Genomic DNA, 15,337 nt, shown 5'->3' with positions numbered 1-15,337 from the left:
TGTTTTCCTCTGGATCATACAACCTGTGGGCTTTTGTGCCCGGCTCTCTCCCAAGATACACCACCAGCTTTGATCGATCATCTAATTTTTTTGTATAAACACCAGGTATTTTCATATAAGCACAACAACCAAAGATTCTGATGTGACCAACATCAGGTTTCTTGTCCGACCATGCTTCATAGGGAGTGCTGGTAGATAAACCTCGTGTGGGTAATCTGTTAAGCACATACACGGAGTGGCGCACGGCCTCACCCCAGAATTCTGATGGGACTTGCCTTTCTTTTAGATAACTTCTAGCCATGGACACCACAGTTCTATTCCGTCGCTCTACTACTCCGTTCTGCTGCGGAGTGTAAGGAGCTGTGTATTGTCTCACAATTCCAGCATCTTCACAAAATTTTTCAAAATAGTGTGAGCAAAACTCCCCTCCCCTGTCTGTACGTAATGCCTTAATTTTTTCACCAGACTCATTCTCCACAAGCTTCTTAAATTTCTTAAACTCTTCTATTGCCTCATCCTTAGTTGACAAAAAATAAACCCACATTTTACGACTAAAATCATCAACCAAAAGTAAGAAATACCTCTTGCCAGACGGTGTAGATGGTGTGATTGGCCCGCATATATCTCCATGGATTAACTCCAGCACCTTGCTTGACTTGTGACCTGATTGAGTTGGAAATGGAGCCCTAGTTTGTTTTGCCATTAGGCAGCCTTTGCACACAGCCTTTGGATGCACCAACTTTGGCAGACCCCTCACCATCTCATTCCTGTTCATAAGAGTTATTGCATCGAAATTTACATGGCCCAGACGAGCGTGCCAGAGCCATGAATCTTTTTCAATTTTTGTGAGAAGGCAGACCTCTGTAACTTCCTCAAGCATAATCTTATATAACCGATTAGCTGTCCTTTTTACCTTCATCAACAGCTTCCCACATTTGTCATATACCCACAGGAATTCATCTTGCAGCACCACCTTGTTTCCATCTTCTGACATCTGCCCGAGGCTAAGAATATTGTTGCAAAGGTTTGGGATATAAAACACATCACAAAAGACTCGTTCTTCTCCATTTTTGCACTTAAACGCGATTGAACCCTTCCCTTGAATACATACAGTTGATCCATCACCAAACTTTACTTCTCCAGTCACATTCTCATCCAAGTTTGAGAATTTTGATTTGTCCCCAGTCATGTGATTACTAGCGCCGTTGTCTAGATACCACAATTGAGATATCTTTTTCTCCTTCCCGGTCATCTCCAGCTTTGGAACAACATTCTCCTCGTTCAACAACACTAGTGTAGATTTCTTCTCATCTAATTCTGAAAGCAACAGCGCGGGCTCATCATCCTCGATTTGGACCAGGTTTGCCTCTGGTCTTTGGTTCCTTTCTCGACGTGGCCGCTTGCATTCTGCAGCATAGTGACCCATTATGTTGCAGTTAAAGCATCTCACAGTATTTCTATCACGACCAGTACCCTGGAAGCCACGTCCACCTCGTCCTTTGTAGCTTGACTGCCCCTCTGTATTTTCTTTGTTTGTCCGCTTTATCCAATCCTCCCGCGTGAGCAAAAGTTTGCCTTCATTCTTCTCGCGCCTAGACCACTCCTCCTCTGTTAACAACAATTTATTCCCAGTGGTTGTGCTTTGGCTCTTTCCAGTGGTTAAGTTTTGACCCTTCAATCTCTCTTCATGAGCTTGGAGAGACCCAATCGCCTCCTCAACTGTCATGCTTTCCAAATCTCCAAACTGCTCTATTGTTGAAGCTATCTGCAGAAATCTAGATGGAACAGCTCTTAGAAGCTTTTTAACCACATATGACTCCTTCATTTCTTCACCCAAAGCTCGAATGGTAGACACCAACCCATTTAGCTTCATATAAAATTCCTCAAGCTGGTCACTGTCATCCATATGCAGCGACTCAAACTCCGCCTTTAGTGTCTGAATTTTCGCCTTTTTTACACGCTCAGCTCCTTGGTACATGACCCTGATGGCCTCCCAGCCCTGCTTTGCTGTCTTCTTCTCAGAGATTGACAATAATGTTTCTTCAGGTATGCCTTGGTAGATCATGGCCAAGGCAACCTTATCATTTTTCTCGTCAATCACTGCTTTTTCATCATCAGGTTCTACAGCAGTCCACACTCCTTGGGCCTGCATAAAAACCTTCATCTTCAATGCCCATGCCGTGTAATTTCCCTTGGCCAACATTGGGTATGTTAACCCCACAGATCCGACCTTGCCTTTCCCTGTATCCATCCTGTAATGATCGCTCTGATACCAGATGAAGAAAACAGATGAATATATTATCGAATACACACACTGAGTAACACATTTTTAAACTGAAAAACAAAGTTTATTTTTCCACTACTCACTTTCTTACATAGTACATGCAGATATATAGATACCAGGCATTGAGGACTCCTGAACTACTGCAATTACTTCCCATTTACTCCACTAACTCCACGATCTCCTAAAAATACTGAAGGATAAAACTATGTTTAATTCTCAGCTGTTTACACGGGTTGACAGCTTATTTATTTAAAACATAAAACATAAAACCACATTTAAATTATTTCCAACAATGACATGTTATAACCAGGTCTGGTCTTCTATCACTATAGCGTACTTTTAAAATTTTGATTCATTAGCAGCACTATCAGCCTTTTACAGCCTATTTTTCTGCTTCCTCACCCGATGCAATAGCAAGTGCTGCTGCAGCAGTGGCCGAATCCTCATCACTTGTCTGCCTTGCCCTTGTCAGCTCAGCACCAACTTCGTCCTAAATGCTTCCGGAGGCTGTTGCATCATACTCCATTTCTCGCTGCACCATTATTAGTTCTGAATATAAATTTGAATTAATCAGTAATGAGGAAGGGTCGGGTTTCTTATAATAAATAATTAAGCCTCAAGCAATTCTGCTCTGATGATCGATCTACCTGTTTCTAGTATATGCATTTATATATATGAGCAAGGCCTAAAACATCACCCTAGATATTTTATTAGTTTCTATGCTCCAACTCTTAACTTCATTTAGTCATATATATGATCTAATAATAAACGGCTTAATGACCTTTTAGCCCTTGAAGTTTGGGTGGAAGTTCCGATGCGGACTCGAAGTTTAAAAACGTTCCTTTCGACCCTCAAAGTATTTTTGTCGTACCTTTTAGCCCTTATGGCGTATACCGGTATATAACGGAGTGGACAAAGTTGACATTTCAAACATTAAGGGTTAAAAGGAACATCTAATGTATTTTAATGTATTCTTTAGGGGTTAAAAGGAACGAGATGTATAGTTTAAGGGTTAAAAGGTACGCCCAAACTTTACCCCGAATATGAATTGTCAAGTTTACCCCCCGATTTATACCGGTATTTTTAAAGAGGGCTAAAAGGTACGACAAAGATACTTTGAGGGTTGAAAGGTACGTTTTTAAACTTCGAGACCGCATCGGAACTTCCACCCATACTTCGAGGGCTAAAAGGTCATTAAGCCATAATAAACAGATGTCAAAAATTATGATCTAGTAGTATAACTTCAAAATATACTCCATGTAACTCAAAATTAGCAGTGCTCACATTTATACGTAATTAAGTAGCAAATGATCATAAGAATTTTATGTATAAACATAATTAATTAGAAGATCTGGATTTCCTTTTGCTAACCATAAGATCGAGCTTTATTTTACCCTAACACCTAGCCAGAAAAGATTAATTACCTGTTTTAGTGTTACATCAGATGTGATCGTTCTTTTGTTTCTCGGTGAAAACGACTTCAAGTTTGAAGGTGGCAATCCCTCCTGCAAATGAGAACCCATACTTTAATAATATTCTCTTTAATGACAACTTATGCTGTCCTGACAGTCAAAATCAACATCAAATGAAGTGTAATATAAATGGTTGAGTATAAATAATGATGCATGTAAAATACTATATATACCTAAAAATCTATTCCACCCCATACTTTGTAATTATATATAAATAAATGCCTTCGTGGCCAATATATCAAATTCTCAATAGCCCACCGTAAACATTAAAAACATAATACAAATATTTTATGTCCACGAGAAAAGCCTCTCATGTTTATAGAGAAACCGCATATTATACCATAACAGCCTGAAAAAGATTAATTACCTTGTTTAGTTCTCCATCAGTAATTGTGAGAGTTTTTTTGTTTCTCTGTGAATACACCTTCAAGTTTGGAGGGGGCAATTTCTCCTGCAAAAATGAGAACCCTCATCATGAGCTAATATTCCATATAGTCAGACCCGCATGAGTATGACTTAAAATTATCTAAAATATAAACACTATAATCAGATATCAAGAATAAAAGAATATCTCACTTATGTGCATTGAATTCAAGAAGACTGTCCTAGCAATTTCAGCAGTATCATTCTGAAAACCTGATTAGCAGAACTGGATGGCTGCTCGGCATTGGTTAGCCTCTTCAGTTTGCCGTCATCAAACCTGCAGCATGATCAGAATGGCATTGAATATGTATGCAGATTAAAACATTGGGCAAAAAGAGGTCTAGCTAGGCCTTCTATATAGATGATGGTGGCCCAAACAATATGATGTCACTGCCTAGTGTCAATTCCTTGTGCATGTGCCTGATAATTGTTTAAGTTTGAGTACCAAGGATTATTCCTATACTAGATTTCACTGATTGTAATCAAAATATGATCTAGTTCATGGCTGAAAATATACTAGTACACGGTGTTGAGTATTGAGCAACGAAAACAAGTCCAAAGCAAATAAACAAGAACAAAAAAAAACAATCACACCCAACATTTGGTTCATAAATTTTTATTACAAAAGCCACACTAATTTTGTACTGATCTCTCACAATTATTTTGTGTTAAAGTTTTACAATTACATTAGAATATTTATAAAAGAACAAACTACGCCTAATACACAATATGGGCCAATGCTGAAATTTCCCGGCCTTGAGAATTTCTATTATTTGCCTAAAGGTCAAACACAATCTCGCCACAAATCAGAGTACATAGATGGTGCATGATAAGTAATAAAGTGTCAAGAATTGAGGGAATATTCTTTGTTTATCTAACCTTGACATAAGTTTGTTTGAATCACCACCATCCGATGACTTGTGAACTATGGCCACGGCCTCAGCAATTGAGTACTCGAAGTGGTTTTGTAGTAAAGAAATAAACGGTTAATTTTTTATAAATAATTAAGTAAAAAGGTATGAATAATAAAGTGGGTAAAATGATATATATTTGGTTTATAGTGGCTTAAATGAGTCCGAAATTTTTTGGGTGGGTCAAGTGAGATTTTTTGACGAAATGGGTGGCCAGTTTGATATAAAACCCCTATTAGAGTTGATGATTTGAAAAAAAATATAATTAAAATTAAATGTTTACTTATAGAATACCTTTGACAATTTTCTTATTGTACGGATTTTATATAAAATGAAGAAAACAAAAAATAAGGCCCAACAATTGAATTGACCTTGGGTTTAAAAGCTTGAAATATAACCCAAAATCTTTCTTTTGATAATATATACTCATTTTATTTAATTTACTATAATTTAATACTTTAACTATATTATTGATTGTAATTACATTTTAAATAAGAAATTAATATTTGTATCTATTTTTAAAACTCCGAGAGCTCTTAAATTTGGTATTTTTATATAATGATAACTATTCAAAACAAAATTCCCATATTTTTGTAAATCTTGATAAACTATAATGTTTAGTATTAAATTTATTGTCACTTCTAAATTTTAAAATGCATTAATTTATTATACTTGAAAAATATTAATTTTTCGAATAATAACTTCATATCCATTTTCTTTACTCAATCTTTATCCTTCGAGTTGCTACAGGTATTTGTATATGATTTATATATATACCAGAAAAATGTTGTCATTATAAACCATATCCAGTTATCCAAAATTATAGCCTAGCCCCGTGTGCTAGAATATTTGCGTTCACTCCTCGAAATCAAACATGCAGGAAACTAACTTAAATGAAGGAATCCAGAAGAAAATAATTATGTATATATATATATATACACACGTGTATATATACAGAGAGAGAAACCTGACACACTCTTAGCTTAGTCTTGTAACAAATGGCTCTGCATAAATTTCTCAGGTTTCCCATATGATGGACCACACATTTGGGCTTTCGGCATGTTTGTTTGGCAGCTAGGTTTAAGAGACCAGACATTGGATTTTGGGCCAATGTACTCTTTCAGTGACATGAACCGCGTGACCTGAGTATAACGCTCGGGGAAATAACCGGATAGAGTAGGGTTTTGGCATATGTATTATACTTAATAATTGGATCTAAGTTAGAATATATATTTAATTAATTGTTGGGAGAAAGGGGAGAATTTTAGACTTATTTATTATTTTAATATAATTTTTTTCAAATAAAAAGAAAGAAATAAAGAGAAAGGTCGAATTTTAGTAAATTTCTCTTCAAACATGAGCTATTACTGTATTTTCGAATTATCGACTAATATTACGTATCACATTCATTTCAACTATTCAAATAATTGTCATTAGTCTAAAATAAACATTATACTACAAAAATATAATAATTATGAATTAAATCTTATATGTGTGTGTGTGATTATTTTAATATATATGTGTGTGTGAGATAATTAGTGCATTATCACCATATTTTGTAAAAATTTAAAGGTAATGATTTGTTATTATATAATGAATAGAAAATATATTTCATGTCTGAGTTGAACTAAAAACAAAGCATAAAGTATGAATCATATCACGATATTTAGATACTATCATTTTATAAAAAGTAATATCATACCTAATAGTGGATATATGAGTGTCTGAGTTTAATTTTTTATATAAAAGTAAAATAAAACATGTAGACCAATATAAATGAGGTCGGGTTAGTCCCATCAATTTACAACTAAGTAAAATGAGAGACGTAAATAGTGTTTTTGAAAAATCAAATTTTCCATCAACTTACAAACCAATAAAATGATGAGAGAAATATATGATGTGTTTAAATTCATATCTCAATAATCCCCAACTATGAACTTTTATAATGTGAAAAGCAAATATAGTTAGAAAGCAATAGAATTAGGTCTAGCCTTCTATCACTTCAGCTAACTTTTGAAATTTGGCGATGAATTTTGCTTCACTAGCAGCACATTCACCCTTTACAGCCTCCTTTTCTGCTTCCTCACCTTTACAGCCTCCTTTTCTGCTTCCTCACCGGATGCAGTAGCAGTTTTGGCTCTTTTAAGTGATGCTGCGACAGCAGCTGAATCCTCAGCACAAACTCCATCCTGCAGGCCGCTGCCTGCTGAGGCTGTCGCATCATACTCCATTTCTCCCTGTACCAATTAGTTTTGAATATAAATTAATCGGTAATGAGGAAGGGTCGAATTTCTTATAATTAATAAGCCTCAAGCAATTCTGCTCTGATGATCTATGTGTTTCTAGTATTATGCATTTGTATACATGAGCAAGGCCTAAAACATCACCCTGAATATTTTATTAGTTTCTATGCTCCAACTTTTCACTCCAATATTTAGGCATATATATATACATATACGTCTAATAATTAACAGATGTCAAAGATTTTGAGGTAGTAATTAAACTGTAAACCAAAGTCCATCTAACTTAAAATTAGCAATGCACACCTATATAGGTAAGTAGCAAAACATAACAATTTTATGTATAAAGGTGGAACAATCAGAGAAGTAATTAAAAGATAGAGTAAACTTCAGAGTTGTGGCCGAAATTTACACCGATTTTCAAAAATTTGGTTAGAGTTCCAAATTCTCAAAAATGTGGCCAAATTTTGGCTTTGCTTTTCAAAAGTGTGGCTACTGTAAAATGTCACTTAACGGAAGCCACATTTTTGAATAACGGAGCCAAAGTTTGGCCACCTTTGTGAAAATTTGGAAATCATTTTTACCCTTTGTCTGTTACTCTCGTTAGTGACATTTAACGGGAGCCACACTTTTAAAAATCAGAGTCAAAGTCTGGCCACCATTTTGAGAATTTGGAACTCTGGCTTATCTTTTGCAGAAGATCCGGTTTTATTTTACCCTACAGCTAGCCAGAACTTCGGCCGTCCTCACAATCAGAATCAACATGAAATTAACATGAGCATAAATGGTTTAGTAGCAATTATGATGCACCTAAAATAATATTTCTTGATTGCCAATATCTCAATGGCCCATTTCTCACCAGAAACATTGAATAAATAAAGTAAATACTTTATTTCTATTAAAAAAGGCTTCTCATATTTATAGATAAACTGCATATTATACAGTTTAATATGGAAAAATATTAATTACCTTGTTTAGTTCTCCGTCAGTGGTGACAGTTTTTTTGTTTCTCCGCGAATACACCTTCAAGTTTGGAGGGGGCAATTTGTCCTGCAAAAATGAGAACCCTCATCATGGACTAATATTCCATATATATAGTCAGACCCGCCTTAGTATGACTCTAAATTATCTAACATATAAACGCTATAATCAGATATCAAGAATAAAAGAATATATCTGCTATGTGCATTGAATTCATGAAGACTGTCATAGCATTTTCAGCAGTATCATTCTGAAAACCTGATTTTGAGCAGAACTGGATGGCTGCTCGGCATTGGTTAGCCTCTTCAGTTTTCCGTCATCAAACCTGCATCATGAAAATGGAATTTAACATGTATGCGAGTTAAAACATTGGGCAAAAAAAGGTCTAGGCCTTCAATATATAGATGATGGTGGCCCAAACAATATAAGTTCACTGCCTAGTGTCGACCTAGTGCATGTGCCTGATAATTTTTTGTTGAACCTATACTAGATTATGGGTGGAAGTTCCGATGCGACCTCGAAGTTTAAAAACATACATTTCGACCCTCAAAGTATCTTTGTTGTACCTTTTAGCCCTTTTTAAAAATACCGGTATAAATTGGGATAAACTTGACAATTCATATTCGGGATAAAGCTTGGGCGTACTTTTTAACCCTTGAAGTATACATCTCGTTCCTTTTAACCCCTAAAGAATACATTAAAATACATTAGATGTTCCTTCTAACTCTTAATGTTTAATGCCCCTTTTAACTCTTACGTGTGAAATGTCAACTTTGTCCACTCTGTTATATACCGGCATACGCCATAAGGGCTAAAAGGTACGACAAAGATACTTTGAGGGTCGAAAGGTACGTTTTTAAATTTCGAGACCGCAACAGAACTTCCACCCAAACTTCAAGGGCTAAAAGGTCATTAAGCCTATATATATATATATATATATATATATATATATATATATATATATATAAACACACACACACACTAGTACATGGTGTTGAGTATTGAACAAAACAAAAAACAAGCCCAAAGAGAATAAACAAGAACAAAAAAATAAACAACAATCTCCCACCAGACACGATTTAAAATGGTTCACACAAATTCCTACTACACTACCTTGAAATGAGTTTGTTTGAATCACCATCATCCCATGACTTGTGAACTGTGGCCACGCCCTCAGCTTGAGTAATTTCATCCTTATCACGGGCCTCAGTTGTCAGAGCAGCATATTCATTAAAGGGTATGATGGCCTTCTCTATATCCTTTTGTGGCTTGTACCCGTCTCGACACCCGCCCTTTCTTTGATTCAAATTTCTCCACTTATCCTGATAGTCCCAATAATAATTTATCAATAATGTGATGAAAAAGAAACGTAAATGCACCTGTCTTGGCTTGCAATGATATTAACAATAGCACATGAATTAGATTCATGCATTTCCTTTTCACATTCAAACTGAAATTAAGTGCTATCAGCAATGAAAGAGGATATGATGTGTGCAATGTTCATCATACCTTGAGGTCCACATTTGTACGGAGTTTCAACGTTGTGCTAAACTCGGGGTCATTAAGAATTATTCGCCATTTTCCAACACCGTGTTTTGATACTCCATCCTTAATGGCAGCTTCCTCTTCATCTGACCATGCAATCCGTCCCTTCACCATAGCTGTACAAAAAAAGAATCACTGACATCACCTACGGAAAAAAATTTGTCGAAGAAGAAACAAATTTTGCACAATCTACAGTATTACCCTCTTTTAATTTTGTTAAGCAATCCCTTGAACTTAACTTCCCCACATAAACAAAACTGTCACAGACAGGCAACTACCTGTCTGTCAATTATAAGTCGGACAAGATTCATAGGACAGTGTTTAAAATTTAGGTCAATTTAAATGCTCTATTCATGACTTGAAGATTAATGAACGTAGATTATAACAGTCAGCAAATAGGGAACATTATATTAAATCAACATAGTGAAGAACGGACAAGTAATGGACGAGTACCAAATTAAAGAAGGTCCATCACTGATGACAAACTGCAGTAGTAGTTAACAAAAGAAGCTCATGTACTTAATAAGATCTAACTTACTTTTTATTTGTTTTCACTCTCGAAAGTACTTTAGTTGTCCAAACTATATTCTCCCTAGCTCATTCTGTAAGCCACTAAAATTTCATGTGTGCTTGCAGTGACTCAACTTATCTTGGCATATGTGAAAGAATCCAGATCCGAACTCAGCATTTATAAATGACTCAGACTTACTCCCTACTACCAAATATGTGTTAAAAGGCTAATTAAATTCACATACACACACTAAAGTAGATATAAATGAGGATCAAATACAACAAGATAAATTATTACAGATTACAACTACTAGCTAGCAGTAACAATCAAGCTTAAACTTTGGTTTTCCGTGAATTATAGAAACCTAGTGCAAACAAATAAAGCAAGAAATCTGATTCTACCAGAAAAAAATATAAAATTAAAACGATTAGATCGAACATGTAATCCGTATCCAAATTAATTGTTGCTATATATACAAAGTTCAGAAACTCAGATCATGGCCTTTGAATGTTCTTAAATTTCATATGGACTTCTAGTCTAACACACACTTTCACCTTGGCATAAAAAATAGATCAGAATCTCAATTCAGAAATGACCCAAATCAATCCCTTCTCTGAGATGATTAATTAAATTGGAAAAGCTTATAACTAATTACTCACATAAACACACAAATATGCAGAATTCAAGATCATAAACTAACAAGATACATAAACAATTCAAGATGTACATCATCTCTACAAATTACTAAATAACAATTAGTATATGATCTTGTCCTTGTATAAGAAACCTGAGTTAAACAAATGATACAAAATCAAGAAGGAACGCATTATAGATCACTACCTGTATTAATTTTTGAAATAGATTTGCTACACAAAGTGACCAATGGATCCGAACTTTAAGAAATTAAAAGCAGGAGGAAATGTGAGCTAGAGAGGAAATGCTAGCTCACTTGACGGCTCTAAAATAAAACCCTAAAAAACCCGTATGTCTCATCTTTTTCTCCGCCCTCTAAATTCTAAATTTTCTTAATATGTTTATTCCGGAGGAAATGTGAGCTAGAGGAAATGCGAGCTCACTTGACGGTTCTAAAATAAAACCCAATAGGTATGTGTATATAGAGTTTTTTGAAATATTATATTCATCTCATCTTTTTCTCCGCCCTCTAAATTCTAAATTTTCTTAATATATAGATGTATTTTTTCAAATTGATACGATTAAAAATTTTACAATTATTAGGTGGAGCAAATATTGAATTATATAACAATATTAATTATGCATGATTAAATAAATATATATTGTTTATAATTTCAATTGAATTCTTGTTAAAAAAATTAAAAATTATTTTTGTAAATGTAATGGTCAAAAATTCCTATCTTCTTCTAAATTTATACCAATAACATAATTCATGTATTTATCTATAAAATTCATAATATCGATCACATAATATAAATTATATTATTGATTTTTTTATGATTAAATAATATTTTATTGTTAATAAAAATTATATCATGTGCCATTGTTAAGATAATAATAAATATGATCATGTATGTTATCTACAAGCAGACGTAAATAATTTTTATATTGTCATTTTGTCATAATATATCATTGTTAAAGTGCAATTTTACAACAATTTGTGTGTAAATATTAATATATTATTTTTACAGTTTTACAAAAAACTTATATTTAGAATTTTATACTAAATATTTGTCAAAAAATGAATTTTATAGTTGATAATAAATATTATATATATATATATATATATATATATATATATATTATAGCTTAGAATTCACTAATTATATATAAATATATATCGACTAGCATTTAGGTAGTAATATTTTCATATAATGTATTATGTATATACTTTAATTGAACTTAATAATTGAATCTAAGTTTGAATATACATTATTTAATTGTCAAGAGAATTTATTTGATTAATAAAAATTTTCTTTTTGAAAAAAAAAATCTTAGTAAATTTCTATCCCAAAAAATCTAATTATTGACCTTTTCCAAACGCCAAAGTTTGGGAATGTTAAATGTTGAAGGACCAACTCTATATAATTTTTGGTAAAAATTACAATAAACATACTCCTTCAATTCTTTCTTTAATAAAGAAGGGTTTAACAAGAGTTCAATTTATCCTTAAAAGTCCCGGAGTAACCTTTGCAATGTGCAATAAAGGGTAAGAACTCTCCTATATGCCAGTACAACAAAATAGAGTATTTACCACGAATAATTACGACGGAACATTTTCGCGCCTCAATTTACGACGGATTGTTTACCATCCGTCGTAATATTTTACGACGGAACACAAAACCGTCGTAAGTTCATTATTTTATTATTTTTCACTGAATTGAAAAAATCTTAAATGTTCCGATTCCGAGTGCGGTGTCGTTTTTATATTCCAAACTTACGACGATATATATGTTTCGTCGTAAATTCCTTATTTAAATTAATTTCCTAAATAAATAATAATAATAATTGGTCCGGATCTATACCTCATAAACAGAATGAGTCGTAAATTAACTACCGACGGAAATTTCCGTCGCAAACCTGAAACCGAAAAGTCTGAAACGGTGGGCCAAAAAGTCTGAAACGGTGGGCCCATTGTGAATATACGACCGATGTTCCGTCGTAACTTGGTCAAACAAGTCAAACAAGACCGTGATGAAATCTGTGGACCCTACTTGGGAAACTTGCGACGCTTCTTTGTATTTACCACGTTTGTGAAACTTACGACGCATGGAGAAAATTGTGACGGTTTTAAACTTACTACTTGAGCAAAAGCGATGGAAATTTTCCGTCGTAAATTGGGAACTTACGACGGAATGTAGACTTAATTTCCGTCGTAAAAAGACTGATTTGTTGTAGTGGCATGCGGACATGAACAGTTCCATGTTCAAAATCTGCAGTTTAGGTCATGATTAAGCGCTCTTAAGAGAAACCGCTATCAATTTTTGTAGAACTGCAGAAAAGTAACTTCAAAATCAGTAACCTGAGCATTTGCAAATGTGACTGTGTGCCACAAGAACATTATGAAAGGCTATTTGCAAAAACGTGTTAACCACCAATGTGTTGGTATAATTTGGAACATGTGTAATCACTGTAGTGAAGATCAGGCACATACATATGTTGACAGAGCAAGTTCATATATGAGTGGCACTACATTGAGCATATCTGTCATTGTTCCAAAATTGATGTGAGTATTAGGATCTTCCAAAATATCGTATAAATCCTTAGCAAAAAATAACCTAAACATGTAAGAAGACACAATAATATCAAAATATAACACAAACAACCTTCATAACAAAGTATCCAAGATCTAACCGAGAAAAGATCAGATCTAGATTTTATTCAAAAACTGACAAATAGAAGAGTGGATGGCAAACGAAAAAGTATAATCGGTAGGGGAGATAAAGATCTGAAATTCTTTTTTTCTTCTGATTTGTCATAATATGCAAATGGATATGGGGTCAGCTTAGAAACAGGTTTGAAGAGGACAAAATCAATGAAAAAATAAAATGCCGGCAAAACATTGTACCTGGCTGCCACAAGGTGAGTTTCCTTTTTCTAGTTATTGATTAACATATATTTCCATAATTAGTAGCTGTATTTTTTTGTTAAATAATCAGTAGACTCTCGACAAGCTCATGATATTGATTAACTTAATTGCACTTCTCAGATTGCAGACTCTCAACAAGCTCAAACTCTTCAGCTGATCATAATTGGCGTTTTATTTCTTTGACTGTTAGGTTGACAGCATAAACAAGAATGGGATACTACTAGAGATGGTTCAACATTTGCTTTATTTCCATGTACAAGTATGCATTTCAAGTAGTTTAATTAAGGAACTCATTATGCTTCTCTGTGTGTAAAATTAATTGCACTTCTCAGACTGCAGACTCTCAACAAGCTCAAACTCGTCAGCTGATCATATATTGTGCTGTATCTGATGGAAGTCATTGTTCGGAGTCCTTTTTACTATCCTGATTTTGAACAATTTTACGAAAGGCTACACCCTCCAAGGTTTATTTTCTTTCTCTATCGAAATTAAATTTTGGGAATAGAGATGTTGTGCCTTTTGTACTTGTTATGATCCTTAATGATATAGTGTGTTCTTGTTTTTCAGGGTCTGTATTGACAATGATACCTGCCAAGACTGCACTCTCGTAAATGTTATTAGCTTACTCCATCATACTAATCTCATCATTTTAGATACTTGAAGTGCTAATCAGTGGATTATGTGTATTGTTTGTAGTGCTAATTAGTGGATTATGGATAGGGTGTAGTTCATTGTATGAAATGCATTTATGCGCGTTTATTTCTTTGGCTGATAGGTTGACAGCATAAACAAGAATGGGATACTACTGGAGATGGTTCAGGTTCTTACAGATCTTGACCTTGTTATCTTGAAAGGTTACATCTCTTCTGATGGTGGCTGGTTTATGGATGGTTAGTTCTTTTTCACTTAACACCATTATTTCTTGCCCCGACATGCATTCTGTAGAGTTTGGATTGATTTCAACTGAATTTCATAACTAAGATAAGTCTGATGTAAACTTTTTGAGCTTAAAATACTACTCTCTGTACACACCAAATTTATTTATTTGGACCAGTGTTCATGTGATCAACCATCTCAGAAACAAAATTACTGAAGATGTAGGCCGTATAGGTTACATACAGAAGGTCAGTAACTATCAGACAGATTACCATCTTTCAGTTAATGTATATGATCATCTGACTTTAGGTTCTGGTGATATATGTTTGTCAGTGTAACTTAACAGGCAATCTGTGCTAGGCCTATACCAAAGGCAACCTTCTGCACATAGACATCTGGTTCCTTTCTTGGCTAATTAACATGTATGTGTGGTGGGAAAGAGTCTCGCCTTGCTTCTGATTTCTATCTTCAACGTGAAATGGCTTGTGAGCTATGCCTTTGTCGGTTGTCGATAAACCGTTGGTGACCATCT

This window comes from Daucus carota, chromosome 7, assembly GCF_001625215.2.
Source record: "Daucus carota subsp. sativus chromosome 7, DH1 v3.0, whole genome shotgun sequence".
Taxonomy (NCBI): domain Eukaryota; kingdom Viridiplantae; phylum Streptophyta; class Magnoliopsida; order Apiales; family Apiaceae; genus Daucus; species Daucus carota.
The sequence above is the reverse complement of the archived record's forward strand: the minus strand, read 5'-3'. Positions refer to the sequence as shown.